General features: G+C 40.9%; 1 protein-coding gene across 4 annotated transcripts in view; it reads right to left on the bottom strand.

The window, feature by feature from the left end:
• The window catches only part of zgc:158464 (uncharacterized protein LOC791139 homolog), a 192,117-nt gene that overhangs the window by 153,853 nt on the left and 22,937 nt on the right, over positions 1 to 15,327 (bottom strand). The gene's annotated exons all lie outside the window — the stretch shown is intronic.

The following is a 15,327-nucleotide window of genomic DNA, read 5'->3' as shown; positions in this document are numbered from 1 at the left end:
CCTGGGCACTGGACACACACAAAAGGTTCAGAAATTCATTCATTATCCCGGCCTGTATCTCATGCAAGAACTCAATCCCCTCGACACCAGAGAGCTGTAATCAGCTCCTCGCTAAGCCAGCAATTTGGAATATTTTCCACCATAAGTTTTTCGGGAGGACCTTACATAACTGCAGCCTCGCATACAAACATGCATGTTTGGGGCTGGAACATAGCGAGAGCTCAGAAAAACAAAACACGAGTGGTTTTATATGCGCATAAAGATGTCTTACAATTACTATCGAGGTTGAAAACATGCCTTTTTTCATTGTGTGGAGTAAAGAACATTGTATATGAGAGGACAGTTACAAATGACCGCTGGACAACGCTTCTGAAAGCTAGCCTAAATAATGAATGAATGGTTGAAACCACTATAGCGGCAACACTAATTACGGTCAAAAACGCAAGATGTCAGTGATTTAGCCTTCAGCAAGAACACAGTCAGCTCGAGCCATCTGCCGAGCTGGACTCGCCCGTGGTTTGGCCTCCAATTCAGAGCCTGGAAAGTGACCCATCGTGTGCAGTGTGTCTGCATTCTCCAAAAGGAGTTCAAACGAAGACCAGAGCAAAACAAAGGAGGCAGGAAGATATCAGGTGTGGAAATAAGAGAAGCATGGAGATTTGACGATCAGACTGACAAACTGACAGTTGATATGAAAAGTATAGTGTACTTAATCACAGGCCTCTGTGGTGATTGTATGTGATGTTTTGATTAAATAAATCCCGTTCATCTCCCTTCTACTGGCATGACGTCTGTAATTATAAAGTTACTCGCCGTTTCTGTCGGCTTTCCAGTGGCAGGAATGTCAGGAAGCAGAAGAGAAGGCATTCGTCAGCTGCTCTCAAATACTTCAAATGCCATGAGTTTCAGCAGGTGGGCTATTTGATAGTCCGTTCAGAGTGAACCAATGAATGGAAAGACTGAATGATAAATGACTAATAACTTGACGAATGATGGTGTTCATTTTTCTTTAGCAAACAGTCTGCATTTATCAAATCATTTGCCAATTTACTACGCAAGTTCATTTCATGTTTCCTTCTTCTGCACATCACACATAACAGTTCAACACTCCATTGATTGATACAGACACATACATTCACACGACACTACGGCAAAAACTATAAAGCAGTCTTATCTTATAAATCTCGAGAAAAAAAAACATGATGCAGAACCACGTTTAACCCTGTAAATGGCCAAAACCTGCCTATAGGTATATTATAAGCTTCTGTTAGAATAACTCCACCAGTTTGCATTGCAGCCCGTTCATAATAAGCCTTTTACTGTGTTTGCATGATGGCACTGAAAGAAAATGTTGTTTCATCCCTCATAATGATAAGTGAATGATGGCAGCATGCCTCCATAAAAACACTGCCATGAAAATGGATGATTACCAGAGGAGGGCTTTAGCCACTGTTTATTTGGGGTGGGAACAAAAGGCAGTAGGAGGCCCCACAAATGGAGACTTGAGTCAGCAACTCAGACTTGTATCCAACCTGCTGTGTGCGAGTTTGGTCTTTCAGTTTTACTATGGTCAGTGTTTGGGTTTGAGGTCAGTGCTTTATGGATTGTAGTGCAGTGAATTTATGTTGTGAACTGTTAGGGTTTCTCTTCATCACTGCTGTTTTTGTAATAAATGAACTATATGAAATTAAATTAAATAAAATAAGTAACTCACTGACATTCCAGTCCAAGTCGTCCAAAAGTGTCAAAATGTCTGCATCAGCATTAAAGGCAGGAAAGTTAAACTATGGAATTAGTTATGAGAAAACCTCCCCTGAGTCATCACAACCACAGCCTAGATGCAGCAATCATTTGAAGTATATTGCAATATTACAAATTCAGCTTTAATTATAAATAAACCTTCATTGTGATGGAAGAACAAAGCACCACATGCAATACATTATAATTTCGTAAATGTTTCTATAACCTACAGGATTGGAGGAAAAAGGCAAAACTAGGTTTAGTTACAGATGACATTCTGTTAAACTTACTAAATCTTCAGCTGCATTAGCCACCTAGCAAGTATATTTACAAACCAAAAACTGATCAATTACTTCAAGGTTTGTCCGTTTTAAGTACCATATTTACCACGTGCAGCTCCTCAGTTCTGTCTTTTAGACTGAAGCTTATTCTGTACTGAAAGGCTTGTAATTTAAAGCCGCACTGAACCTGACAGGTGCAGCTGAATTTTTCTACTCAAGACTTCATTCAGACTCACACCTCAGAGACTCGAGACTTCAATCAGATTCACACACCAGAGACACAAGACTCTGTCTTCCTCCTCAAACACCTGAAACTCAACTCCCACTCATTCTACTGACTCTTACTCAGACCGCAGAGACTTGAAACTCTACTTGGACTCCAGAGACATGACTCAATTTGGATTCGCACCTCAGAGACTTGAGACTCGGCTAACTCGCACCTCAGAGACTCAAGACTCGGCTCTAACTTGCACCTCAGTGATTCAAGACTTAACTCAGATTGACACCTCAGACAATCAACTTGCACCTCTCTTTACTCAGACTATACACTCATTTCAGACCCACACCTCAGACTCACATCTCAGAGACCTTAACTGAGCACAAACGTCAAAGACACTTCACTCAGCATCTCAAAGACTCGAGACTCGACTGATTTGGATTTCACAGATTTGGGACTCTACTCTGACTCGCACCACAGGGCCTCGAGATTTGACTCTGATTCATACCACAGAGATATGAGACTTGACTCAAAACGCACATCTCAGAGACTCGACTTATAATTGCGCCTCAAAAGAGTCCGAGTTGACTGCCGAGTTCTACTGCCAACAAGTCACAGAATAATAATAAGCCTGAGATTTTAAGGGGTTAAACCTTAGAGGTTTGGTGTTATTACAGTTTTGCTGTAATTACATAACATGTAATTACATAATTACAAATAACATAGGTAATTACATAATTATTACATGATTATGTAATGAACAAAAAAAAAGGATGTTTCTTTCCATAAAACAAGACTGTACCCACAAATTTGTTCCAACAAGTTGCAATCATAATCTCTTACACAATTATGGTAGTGATTGAATGTTTAGAATTTGGACATTTAACAGAATCGCTGCATGTTTCAATAAGCTGTGAGTAAAAAAAAATAAGTAATACAATTATTAAAAATAAAAATAACTGCCACTTCCAAGGTTTAATGGAACACTGCAGCATTTCTCAACTTAACCTCCATCTGCTGCATCTGCATTCTATGGGCAATTTCCATGAACAGCCATTTCAAATTGTCTCTCTATATTTAGAAAAGAACACAAAACTTGTTGATTCAAAATGAAGTTAGAAAAGAAGCCAGCGGCCTGCTGCTTGAGCCAACAGAAAAACGCAGGTCCTGCTGAAAGACACTGACTGGCAGTTCTCTAATTCATACGTGCCCGGTGAACAGGATTGTGACTCAGCTCCTCTCTGGTGGACTGGGCATCTGCAGCGTGGGCAGTGCTCAGCATTCCAGCCAGTCCGACTCCAGCACTCCCTAACCCTCCTCCACAGCACTACACTCACTGCCTGCACAAAAAAACAGCCCGTCAGACGTGTGGACCTCTCAGATAGACCGGATTTGGAAAGTTAAGGAATTCCACGAATTGCACTATAAATAAGACTGACAGGGAGGTCGTCCCAATACAGTCCCAGTCCACCTACATGCTAAACACTAAAATGAGGACCAGTGCTGGCCAAAACAAGACAAAAAAAAAAGAATAAAAATTGCCCCAGAACACATGAGGCAGAGTAAGGTTTTATGGACTGATGAGATTAAGACTCTCTGAACCATGTCTACAACCATCAGTCAAGCATGGTGGAGGATCAGTGCAAGTTTGACATCTGGGGTCCGTGATTTAATTTTAATTGAAGGCATCATGACGGATGGACACACTAAGTACTCTTTTTTTTTCTGTGTATTTTTTTAAACTGCTGGTGAAAAATGAAATGTCCATTTGGACTGGAAATTAAATAAATAAAAAGATGCTCACTGAACATTAAACTAACTGCAGCAAAACAAAGAACCACCTGTTTTATGGTATCAACAAATATTGTAGCTATTTTATTCAAATGAAAAGTTACAGTAAGAACATTTTAACTTTAAAAGACTAAACTTAGGTATTTTAAGTAGGCAGTTTAAGGGCTCCCGAGTGGCGCAACCATCTAAGCGTTGGCCCCATCATCAGGAGATCGCGAGTTCGATCCCTGGTCCGTAGCCGGGAGTCCAAGAGAGCACGCTTGGCCTCGCTCTCTCTGGGTGAGTAGGATGGCCCCCCTTCTCCTCCCATCACTCAAAGCGATGCTATTCAGCGCAGGCGTCTGTTAACTGACATAACAGATCTGGCGGTTGGCGCTTTCCTCCGAGTGCGTTCGGCAGCCCCGTGACGTTGTGCGAGTGGCAGTTCAAAAAGAGGCGGTGGCTGGTTTCACAGGTGCTAGCCCCACCCTCCTAGCATTGGTGGCATCATGTGATTGGGGGAGTCCTAAGTAGCGGGTGGAATTGGAGACGACCAAATTGGGGAGAAAAATCAGTGAAAAAAAAAAAAATAGGCAGTTTAAGGGTAATATAATAATATAGACAAGCAATCTGGGCCAACCTGCAACCTTTGCCTCTTTCTCCATTCAGTTTTTGGACAAAGCAGTTCAAGGGCCATTTCAGCAATCACCTCTCCTCTCAGCTTGACCCTGGGCTTCTCGGACACAAGCTGCCCAAGGCAAACACACCCGTAACTTCACTGATAATGAACTTTTATGATGCAAAGACAAACGCTGGATCACACGAGGGCAATTTTCTGTATCAAAGCTGTACAATGCTTATTTGTTTTGATGTTTCAATCATTTCAGTCTTTTCCTCCTCTTTGGGTTGCCATATGCAGCCTCTTCATCCCTCTCTGTGTTTGCAGAAGAAGTTCTCCCAAAGCAAACAGGGAATAATTCTACAACTGAAGCCAGTAAAGCACTGATATGGAGAGCAAGTGGCCCAAAGCCTGCATGGCTGCCCTCTCTGGATATGATGGGGCCATATGGGCTGGAATGAAACTGTATGGAGTGTGCAGCATGCAATATGCATGTGAGAGGCTCCCTAGGCGATGAGCCACCCGTCTATTTGGGTAAACACGGCATTGAACGAGGGAAAGCTTCAATTACAATGTGAGTTTACTTCTGTGGCATACTCAAGCACCATCTTTGAAAAGGGGGGAAACTTTGTTTCATAAACAAACTCAAAATGCTTTCCTGAATTCTGTTAGGGCTTCACAACATATTGTTAATTACTACTGATTTATGCAACATTGACAGAGGGCATTTATTTTTGACCCTCTGACCAATCAGAAAAGTGTTTATTGTGTGGGGGGAGCATCCTGAGCAATCATTCAAATTCACATACTGTATGTAAAGGATTATGATACATGGTTATGATGATGTAGACCACTTGTAAAACATTATTAATTCACTAATTAGGTTTTATTGCACTTGCAATATAGAGAGAAAAAATGGTTTATGGCATATTATTTTATGTTAGAGCTGGGCAATATGGCAAAAACAGTTCACAACACATAATATGCCACAATTAGACCAAAAAAAAAAGAATCATAAGTGCCACAATTAAGAAAATAATATTTATTTTATAAAATACTATTATTTTAATACATTAATTAAAATTATTGCAGTGCAGGTTTTGTAAACGGCACTAGTTACACTTTTTTGTAATGAAATATGCAGCTGGTCAGTGTTTATGGTAAGCATTTTATCACTATAACAGTACATAATCTCATATTGCCCATCCTTATTTTTTATGTATTAGGTTTTCAGTTGTATTGGGAGTTGGCTCAATACAACAACTTGCATGGCTTTAATACATTAATAAACAATAAAGTGTAAAGAGGCATGTGTTTATGTTTTGGGTCATCCCCCCATCATCCCCCCTGCACCCCCCCCCCCCCGACCACATTAGGACACTTCCTTTGATATGGCGAGCTGTATACATACAGGCCTCACTTGGCTGCTTGTACAAAACCTCAAGGTGTTTACTGATCATCACAGTCATTTCAATGTCACATTAAACCTTGGTTAGCATAAGCTAAGCTCATCAGTGCCAGACAGATCATTTTTCAACGGGATCCAAGTTTGCATAAACATTTCAGCAACATTTAAACAACACAAACGCAACAATTCTCACATTAGCTTTCATACACAACCCACAAACCACATGTGGAAGAGTGTGGTCATGTCACCACAGAGCAAATATACATCAAACAGGGGGTTAAAAAACACAAACGAGATATATTTAGCCACCCTTCTGTGAAAGGTGGGTGAAAGCACATTTTAGCACTTGCTAATGTCCGTGTTCAGGGAGAGAGCTGCTTGAATTACTGTGCATGACAAGCAAGCTTTTATTTCAGCCTCTGCAGCACTCCATCAACCCACAGTGCTAAATAAACAAACATGATTCAAGATTTATATAGTCATCATACAAAGCAAGCCAGGGAGCTTTCAGGCATCTCTGTTAAAAGCTTTGGTGACATTTTCTTTTAAAATGACATCTGAAATGTGTCTGGCTACACAAGACTGAGTATTCTCATTAGTCAAGGCTGCAATCGAGCCTTGTTTCTATGAGAAACATTTGCAGAACCATGCGGCATAATAAGGCAGGGTAGGCTCAAGTGTTTTCAAACTCCTAATTTGAACATTGCCAAATTACTCGGAGATAAACAAGCCTTCTCTCTGCCGTTATCACGCATCAACACAGAGCCCAGGGTCAGAATAATCAGGGTAGAGTCTGAAATGGCAGAAAAATGAAACCGAACCTCCCAATCACACGAAAACAACCCAAACTTCCTTAACGAAAATTACGTGCACGCTCATTTGCACATTTCCCCAATTTACCCACATATGTGATTACCACCTTATTCTCAACAGATTCGAATAATCCATTACCTAAAGTGAGTCTTATTAGCTGTACGATGGAGCCAAGCCTGCTGCTCTGAGAGCGCCTGCCACGGTAGCTCTAATGAACTAGCAGCAGGGGCAGCGAGGGCCTCACGGAGAGAGCGGTTCGGCAGGGGAGTGGAGCAATGCCTGGGGACCAACCATCTGCTGGCTGCCATGTACAGGGCGTGTCAGAAACCAAGCCAAGCCACACTTGTCATGAAAGTCAAATTGGACCACGGCTCTTTGATACACTGCCCTTGAACGACATTGCAGAAGTTTAAGCGTAAAGCCCTGGTCCAGGATCAGTTTTCGTTTTCTACGTCGTAGCTTTACACATAATGACAGAGGGGAAAATAAACTGGTCTCGAATCAGTACTTAGGTGTTACTTTGCCCAAAACCCCTTGAAGGATGAGTAAAAAGCCTCATTCCTGTTGCTTTCCCAAGGCAGGCAGCCAAACAAACACAGCCATTCTAAAGTTGGCAATTGGCTTCACAACCGACAAAGGAACGTTCCACCTAAGGAAGGAGAAAAATAGGCCCTGGCTTGAGTTTGACTGGTTATTTTGGGGTGTCAAAGAACTTACTAAAACTGTAACTACTCTATAAAGATTTATCACAGTGTTTGGGGCTTAGCTAAGTCACTACAACAGTATCGTTAGCTTGTGAGGACAACACAGGGGACAACACAGGGCTAGGATAAAACCTACAAAGTCCATTGGTGACCATTTTCTTTATTCTTTATTCTTGAAGAAAGACAGACTCCTCCTCTGGATCACTTCGACATTTTAACACTTTTAGCAGAAAAGGTTCTCTATGCACAGCGCTGTGCAAAAGCCAGAGACCACCATTTCTTTCATTTCCAGTAAAAAGGCCATTAAGTAAAAGTTCATTTGTCAGCATCAGCAAGCTTGTTCGCTGCGTCAAAGATCTCACAACAAGCATGTCCACTCTATTTTTTTAAAACTTTTTTTTGTTTGTTTTTTTTAAGAAGACTTGCTTTCATTTTTAAAGAAATCTGCAGGGACGTTTTTTCCATACCTTTAAAGTTCTGTCTTAGAAGTTGGAGCCATTTTCTGCCTCTCACAAATCAAGGGGTGGCCAGTTCAGTGTTCTGAGAACAGCAGCTTCTTTGTTAGATTTCTTTTTCTCATCTGGTACAAGAATGGAGCTTGATATTCTTCTATCTAACAAGAAAGAAAGCTTTAACCACTGTTTATCTGATGGTGACCATTTTGGTGGTCTACCAGATTTTGTATGGTTGTTAGGAGTCCCACTTCTCAGTATCTTTTGAACCCCTATTTTGAAATCTTATGTCTAATCTCACCTGAAATATCTCAGGAAAAATATTAAATGTGAACCTTCTTTTTTATACTGTATATAAGGCTGATAATGGCAAAAAATGTATAAATAGTAGTAAAACTAAGAAAAATAAATAAATTAATTAATAAATACATTTTCTTTGTGTATGATTTTAAAATATTTGTTTTAAATATTCATTCTTCAATCTCAAAACTACCAAACAACAAACCCTCTAGCATCTTGCAAAGTATCTGTAACCATTTTATGGACTAGCTTTCAGTGATACAGCTTTTCAGGTAGTTAAACTCATATCTGGTTCCTATCAGCATCACTGTGAACGATATTTAGCTTTGTGAGTTGCTCTAGAATTAGGCATATATGACTGAATTCCCCTTTAAGCATACAAATAGCTATTAAAGTCATTTTGATTAAATAGTTTTACAGTACTCATGTCAAAGTGGCATGAGTAATCTCAGATGCAGATTCTATACATCTATAGCCTGTAATGTGGATTCTGTGAGAGCCTGGGGGTGAATTAAACAAGCACAGGTCACCCCACATTACAGAGACACGCAAAATGAAATATTCGATTGTGGCTGCATTGCTCTGTTATTACTGGAGAGAGAAAATGATAAAATCTCAGTTGAGAGAAAATGAATTTGCAAAGCAATTAACATTCAGAGAATCTAGGGCAATAAAAAGGAGAGCGGCACCCAAAATGAAGTCGAGAAGGTGGGGGGGGGGGGGGGGGGGTGTCTTCACTTCTGTCTCGTTTTCAGCTCAATCTAACAGAAACGCTATTTCACAGCTGATGTTCCGTCATTATGCTTCATTGAAATTTGAGTGGCTGGACCGAGAGTAGTGATGAATATCCTCTGATCCATCTCATCAACGGTGTTTAAAGCTCCCAATGTAATTCTTTTTACGTCTCCCCAAGTTTCAAATGACTTTAGACTCATTGGGCTGCCATTCTAAGAGAGCTTTGCTCTGAGAGATGTCATGGCCTGACATTCCTCCCATTGAGACTCACATTAGAGCCTCGTGCCAAGAATGGAGGGAAGAAAGTGCGGAAAATGAGAGAAAAGAGAAAAGGAGGGGGCCGACGTTTGTGATTTATGTCTCGAGCCACAAGGGATTTAGGCTGCTGATAACCTAATAGGACTGAAGGCTTAGCAGCTCGATTGCATTAGGGCCTTTTTCAAAGGGGCTCTTTCTGCTGCTGTTGCGCTTTCACTCCAAACTCCAAATGCTGCTCAAACTTGCCATCAAGTCTAATGAGAGGGAGCTGAGAAAGAGGCCGTTTGGGACCAGCCCAGGGGTGGCCAACCTACGGCTTGAGAGCCTGCGGCTCTTTGCCCGCACATGTGCGGCTCTTCTATTTACAATTTTATATATATAAATAAATTTTGCTTGCTTGATTTTATATATATATATATATATATATATATATATATATATACACACACACACACACACACACACACACACACACACACACACACACATATATATATATTATATATATATACACACACACATATATATAAAATTTATTTATTTATTTAGCACACTTGTAGCATACGTTGGCATATTTTCCATGCTGGAAGAAGCCAAAGTCTGTTGCCTCGGTGATGCTACACCCACACCCCTCCCCCTGCATGGAGAACATCACACAGAACCACGCGCTGAGCCACGCCAGGCTACTAGCTATCCAACCGCCGAAACATGGCAGCATCGGGGAAATGGGAAATGTAAAGCCAAACGAAAATATGAAGATGAACACAAAACCTTCTTACCAGAGTGGGAGGATCTGTATTTTTTTATTGAGTGGAAAGGGAAGCCGTTCTGTTTGATATGCCAAACATCATTATCCAACTTTAAAGCTTCCAATCTTCACCTCCACTTTACCTTGGACATGCTGCACCACTTGGACAGCCTGAAGCTTGATCTCCAGGGGAAATTAAAGATGCTACCTGATCTAGAGCAGTCAGTATTTGCATTTGTTAACAAACTCAAGCTGTTTAAAACTCATCTTAAAAAGGGAGAACTAACACATTTCCAGTCTGTATCAAATGCAAGTGCCCAAGCAGCAAAAGGTCCTAAAAGGGAGAACTGCACACTATGCAACACTTCTTGAAAGTCTGCAACAGAACTTTGAGGACAAATTCCATGATCTACAGCTGAAAAAGCCACAAATTACATTCCTTGTTAACCCTTTTGCTGCTGACTCAGACTGTTTGAAAGCCCCATTGTTGACAGATGAAGCTACATCTCAAATGGAGATGACTGAACTTTTTGAAGATGACAGACTCAGGTCTGTTCTGAGTGAGGGAACCCTGGAATTTTGGAAAATCGTGCCTGTGGAGAAGTATCCCAATGTAAAACAAGCTGCACTGAAGCTCCTGTCAATGTTCGGCTCAACCTATGTATGTAAATCAGTATTTTCCACCCTGAAACATGTGAAATCAAAGCATCGCTCTGTTCTTACTGATACACATGTGAAAGAACTGCCTCGAGTAGCAACAACTGAATACAAGCCAGATTTGAAACGGATTGTGGAGAACAAAAAATGCCAGAAGTCCCACTAAACTCATCTACATGACAGGTAGGAAAATGGGTTTAAAAACTAGAAATGTTTGTGTAAATATAGCCGGTGGCTCCTAGTAGTAATGAGCATTTTGTTCTGGCTCTTGGTGTCTGAAAGAGTGGCCACCCCTGCTCCAACCACATAGCCTGAACGACAAGCAGGGGTGAGCCATATCAGAATCTCAAACTGTCCAGCCTGGCCTGAGGTTAATACCCCCCCCACCCCCTTGTGTGCCCATGAGGCAAAAGTGAAGCTGACACACATGTATACTTTCATGTGCAATATACTGTCAAGGTCTCTCTCAAGGCTGCTTTGCAACCTTTACAGCACATAGGTGAGAGAGCGAGAGAGAGAGCGCAAGAGAGTGAGAGAGAGCGAGTACGAGAGAGATATATAAAGAGAGATGCATAAATCTCTTCCTCTGTAACTGAAATAATAGCACAATTGGTTGAGATTGGTAGTGTGAGCCTGTGTATGTATGTTTGTGTGTGTGTGCGCATAGAGATTGTGGTCTGCCTACTAAATTGACAGAGATACAGAAAAACGCAAATATAAAGAGACACTTATAATAACAGAGAAGATAGAAAAAGTAAAAAGAGCCCGACACACCTCACACTGTGTAAATACAGGCTGTAGGATAGAGTTGCATGCAGGACCTGCAGCCTGAGAGCCACTGTGTGTGCTTAGCTGCGGTGGGAGAACGAAAGAATAACTATTTCTGTTTTTGATGTTCACATAAAACAGAAACAACAGCAGCAGCCCTGCACTCAGATGGGGATTGGGATATGAAAGGCAGGTCAATGCCCAATACAATCAGCCTCCTGTCTGCACTGAAGATAAAGCAACACTGTCTTCAGATCTAATGCTGAATGAAGAAATCTAGTCTACGCCAGCTCTCCTCATACGCAGACTTACGGACATATAACCCTCAACATCACTGGAAGAAAAAATGAATGCTGAGACGTTCCTAGATCATTATTATCATTTCTGTCCAGTGTTGAAAGTGGAGTGCCTCGGGGAGGTCATTTGGAGGCATCTTTGCTTCTTTTTAATCTTTTCAATTAAGCCACAAAAATGTCAGTAAACGTTCCGAGATAAAACAGCTATTCACTGATGTTTTGGGTATATTTTGCAAAACACAGCTTCACATTCATCAAAGTGGCCTCCCATGGTATGAAGAACAGGTTTGTCTAAATATTTTCTTTTCTAAAATACTGATGAAAGCGCACATTGAAATGCTAAAAGTGGTTTAAACACCTCAAAGGTTTGAGTAATAATGAATCTGACATCATAACAAAGGGAAAGAAAGTGTGGGCACTGGAATTATCTCCAAAATAGGACTTTGTTTGGTCATTTCCTCCAGGGACACAAATGCATTTTTTTTTTGGTTTGTTGGTTTCTCCATTTGCCTAGTAATTTACATTAAACGGGATGCATCATAATGTGCTATAATTTGGCAAAAGACAACAGTATACACACTGATACAGCGTGATCACTGATGCACAACCTGCTCACTCTTGATCGGGGGGCAAAAGAGCTGTGCTTCTAAAACAATCTGTTATATGATGAGTACAGAACATACGGTATTTATGTAGGTCATCACCCAACATTTAAAAGGTCAGTTATGCTGTAGGAATTCTGCTGCCTTGCTAAGGTTTTTGCCCAAAATAAATCAATTCATTAATTTCTTTCAACCTTGGCGTCACTACTATAGCAACTCAACTCAGTTACCAGGCATGGGCCTCAATGTAGTGGGTAACAATGCTGCTCTCCACATTGCAGACTGCCCAGGCAATCACCCTATGCTATACCAATTAAGAGTCCTTGGGCAAGACTCCACACTATTACCTTCTCCTACCTCCATAAAAGAGTCAGACTAAGTCACTGGATAAGAGTGCCTGCCAAAATCCCACAAATGTAAGCATAATCTATTATGATCATGACTATAGCAATTCCTATCTCAAATAGGAATTGAAAATGTCAGATTCAATGCATTTTTTGCTGTTCACACAGCCACACAGGTGACAAATCTGTGTCACATATGAGGGAAAAGATTGGATTTGGTCCACTTTTGCCTGCTGTGTAAACGTAGCCTAAAGCTTTTGTCCAGACCCAAGACCGCTTGTTCTGCGAGTTTGGTACGTCAAGTCAAAAAGCTGTTTTTGGGCACAGGAGCAGTTCAGAGAACCAATCTCTGGTCCTCCTGAAATCACTGGGCTGGGTTTACTTTCAGTGAGCTCTGGCACGGTCCACTGGTCATACAGAAGCTATCTGCTCCGGAAGCTACATGTGGGGCAATGTGAGTAGTACACTCTCTAATGTGACTTTGACTTATCACGATACTTCCCTTTTCAAAATTATGTGATGGCAGTAAAAGGACCGTTGTGAACCAAAAGCACTATTCTTTGCTGCTAGAGTGTTTGTATCTAAGCAAAACAATAAAAAGCAGCAAATGGATGAAGTTGCCTACTATTTTGCAAACCTGCACAGAGAAAAGAATTCTGGTGTGTGAAAGCAAACCTAGAACTGGTCCTGGGTGCGGACTCAGGTGTTGTTTGGGACAAGTGCGAAAATGGCCTAAGGCTCAAAAATAGATTACATACACTTACTCTAGACACCCAAATTACTGAGACACCAAAGCAGCCAACAGCTGGCAAGGGAAACAATACGTATTGCATTAAGTCGGTCATGAAAATGCAGCAGTATCCTTAAAACAGGGCAAGGCTACTGCAAAATACTAATGCTGAATTCCTTTAGCAGTATTATTTTATTTATGTATATGAACAGTTGCAGGTTCAACAATCCTAGAATCTAGAGATACTAATTTCCATATCCCTCCTAATTTCCATACTCCTCCTACTGTCAGCTTTGCAGTTTTTGTAAAGAAAAACGCTATTTAATATGTAAAGCTATTGCAACATTACTTCAGCTTTCCTAATGATGCAGACGAACGACTCCTCAGGTGCAGGACCGAGAAATTGGGGAAAGCAGCCGATTTAATTATTCCCTTGCATTGTTCCAGTTCCCATTAATGAACAACAAAACCGCCAGGTGCAAAGGGCGTAAAGAAAGAAAGACTGAGACTGAGAGAAACAGAGGAAAGCGAGTGAAAGAGATTGAGGACTCTTATAAATGACGTACATAAGTATATTTTTTAGCTGAAGATGATTTGACTGAAATGTTCCAGCATTAAAGACTGAAAAAACAAGTGGAGGTAAAAGTGCTAACTGCAGCAGTCTAATGGAGGCAATTTAGCGGTAAAAGCGCACTCAGCCTGTCTCGCAGGCTTAAGGGTAATTGATACACAGAGGTAAAACAATGACATTGTTTCAAATGTTCATAGTCAGCTTTATAGCTCTTCCAACTGGCTAGAAGCACACAATCATCTGTGCATGTTTATTCAGCTAAAGGTTAAAAATGATTGAAGAAGCTTTTAGCACATACATCACATCAGATCTTGGACTGCACTGTATTGCTGGTGAGGATTCTCCACTTTCTCTTATTCCAATTTTCCTCTTACTGATGTCCCTTGAACACAGACGGACTTTGTATATGCACCATACATACACTGTATGTTCACTGTAAGGTTTCCAGACACCACCACTTAATTACACTCCTAGTTCCATCACGAGTAAAATAACAGTAACCAAACAAAATCTCATTCAGTATCAACAACTGTTATTTGATACCAATTCGTACGGTTATACAGTGATTGTTAGGAGCCTGTACTCATCAGCTAGACTGGTAAACTATCCTGTTGCCCCCTTTTGGTCATTGCCCCACCCCCACCAAGAGATGGTGATCTTATACCCTAGCATTCTGCCATTAAGGCAAGTCAGCATTAGTTAACGTTAACTATCATTGACTTTACTTGCAAAAGGCTGCAGATCACAATATACAATCAGCATGCAGACACAACCATAACATGATCATAAATGGCTTGATTATGTTAGCTGAAAATAAATCTTGTGTGGCTGTTTAGAGTTGATTAGAGTTAGAGGGATAAGAGTTGGTCACTGTTAACTTTAAGTCAAATCAAAGGTTCGAAAGGCTGCCAGTAGAAACGGCTACTTCTGAGAATCAGAATGCCCTTCCAGATGATAGAAGGGATTCCCCTGAGAACAAGGATGTAGTGGAAATCTAGGAATGCCTTTCTTTTTCAGAATCAGACAATGCTTCATTAGCTACTCCACAAGCCTGATGTCAAATGTGCAACAGTAAGAAAAAAGAAAAAAGAAAAAAAACGTACGGATGCTTGCAACATGTTTCACTGGAGGCCTTGGAGACAGGTTCAATGACACACAAATTGTCTGGCCATGAATCTCCGGCCTTCTCTTTGCCATCTGTCTCGTTTGAACTATAAGTCTCGTTTCATGTTGACTTATTTATTAGCCTGTATTGGGATTCAGGCAACGTAAACCATGCTGGCTCAGAACCTCCAGTCTGCGCACATGTGGTGT

This window comes from Pygocentrus nattereri, chromosome 7 (genome assembly GCF_015220715.1).
Source record: "Pygocentrus nattereri isolate fPygNat1 chromosome 7, fPygNat1.pri, whole genome shotgun sequence".
NCBI classification, from domain to species: Eukaryota; Metazoa; Chordata; class Actinopteri; order Characiformes; family Serrasalmidae; genus Pygocentrus; species Pygocentrus nattereri.
The sequence above is the reverse complement of the archived record's forward strand: the minus strand, read 5'-3'. Positions and strand labels throughout refer to the sequence as shown.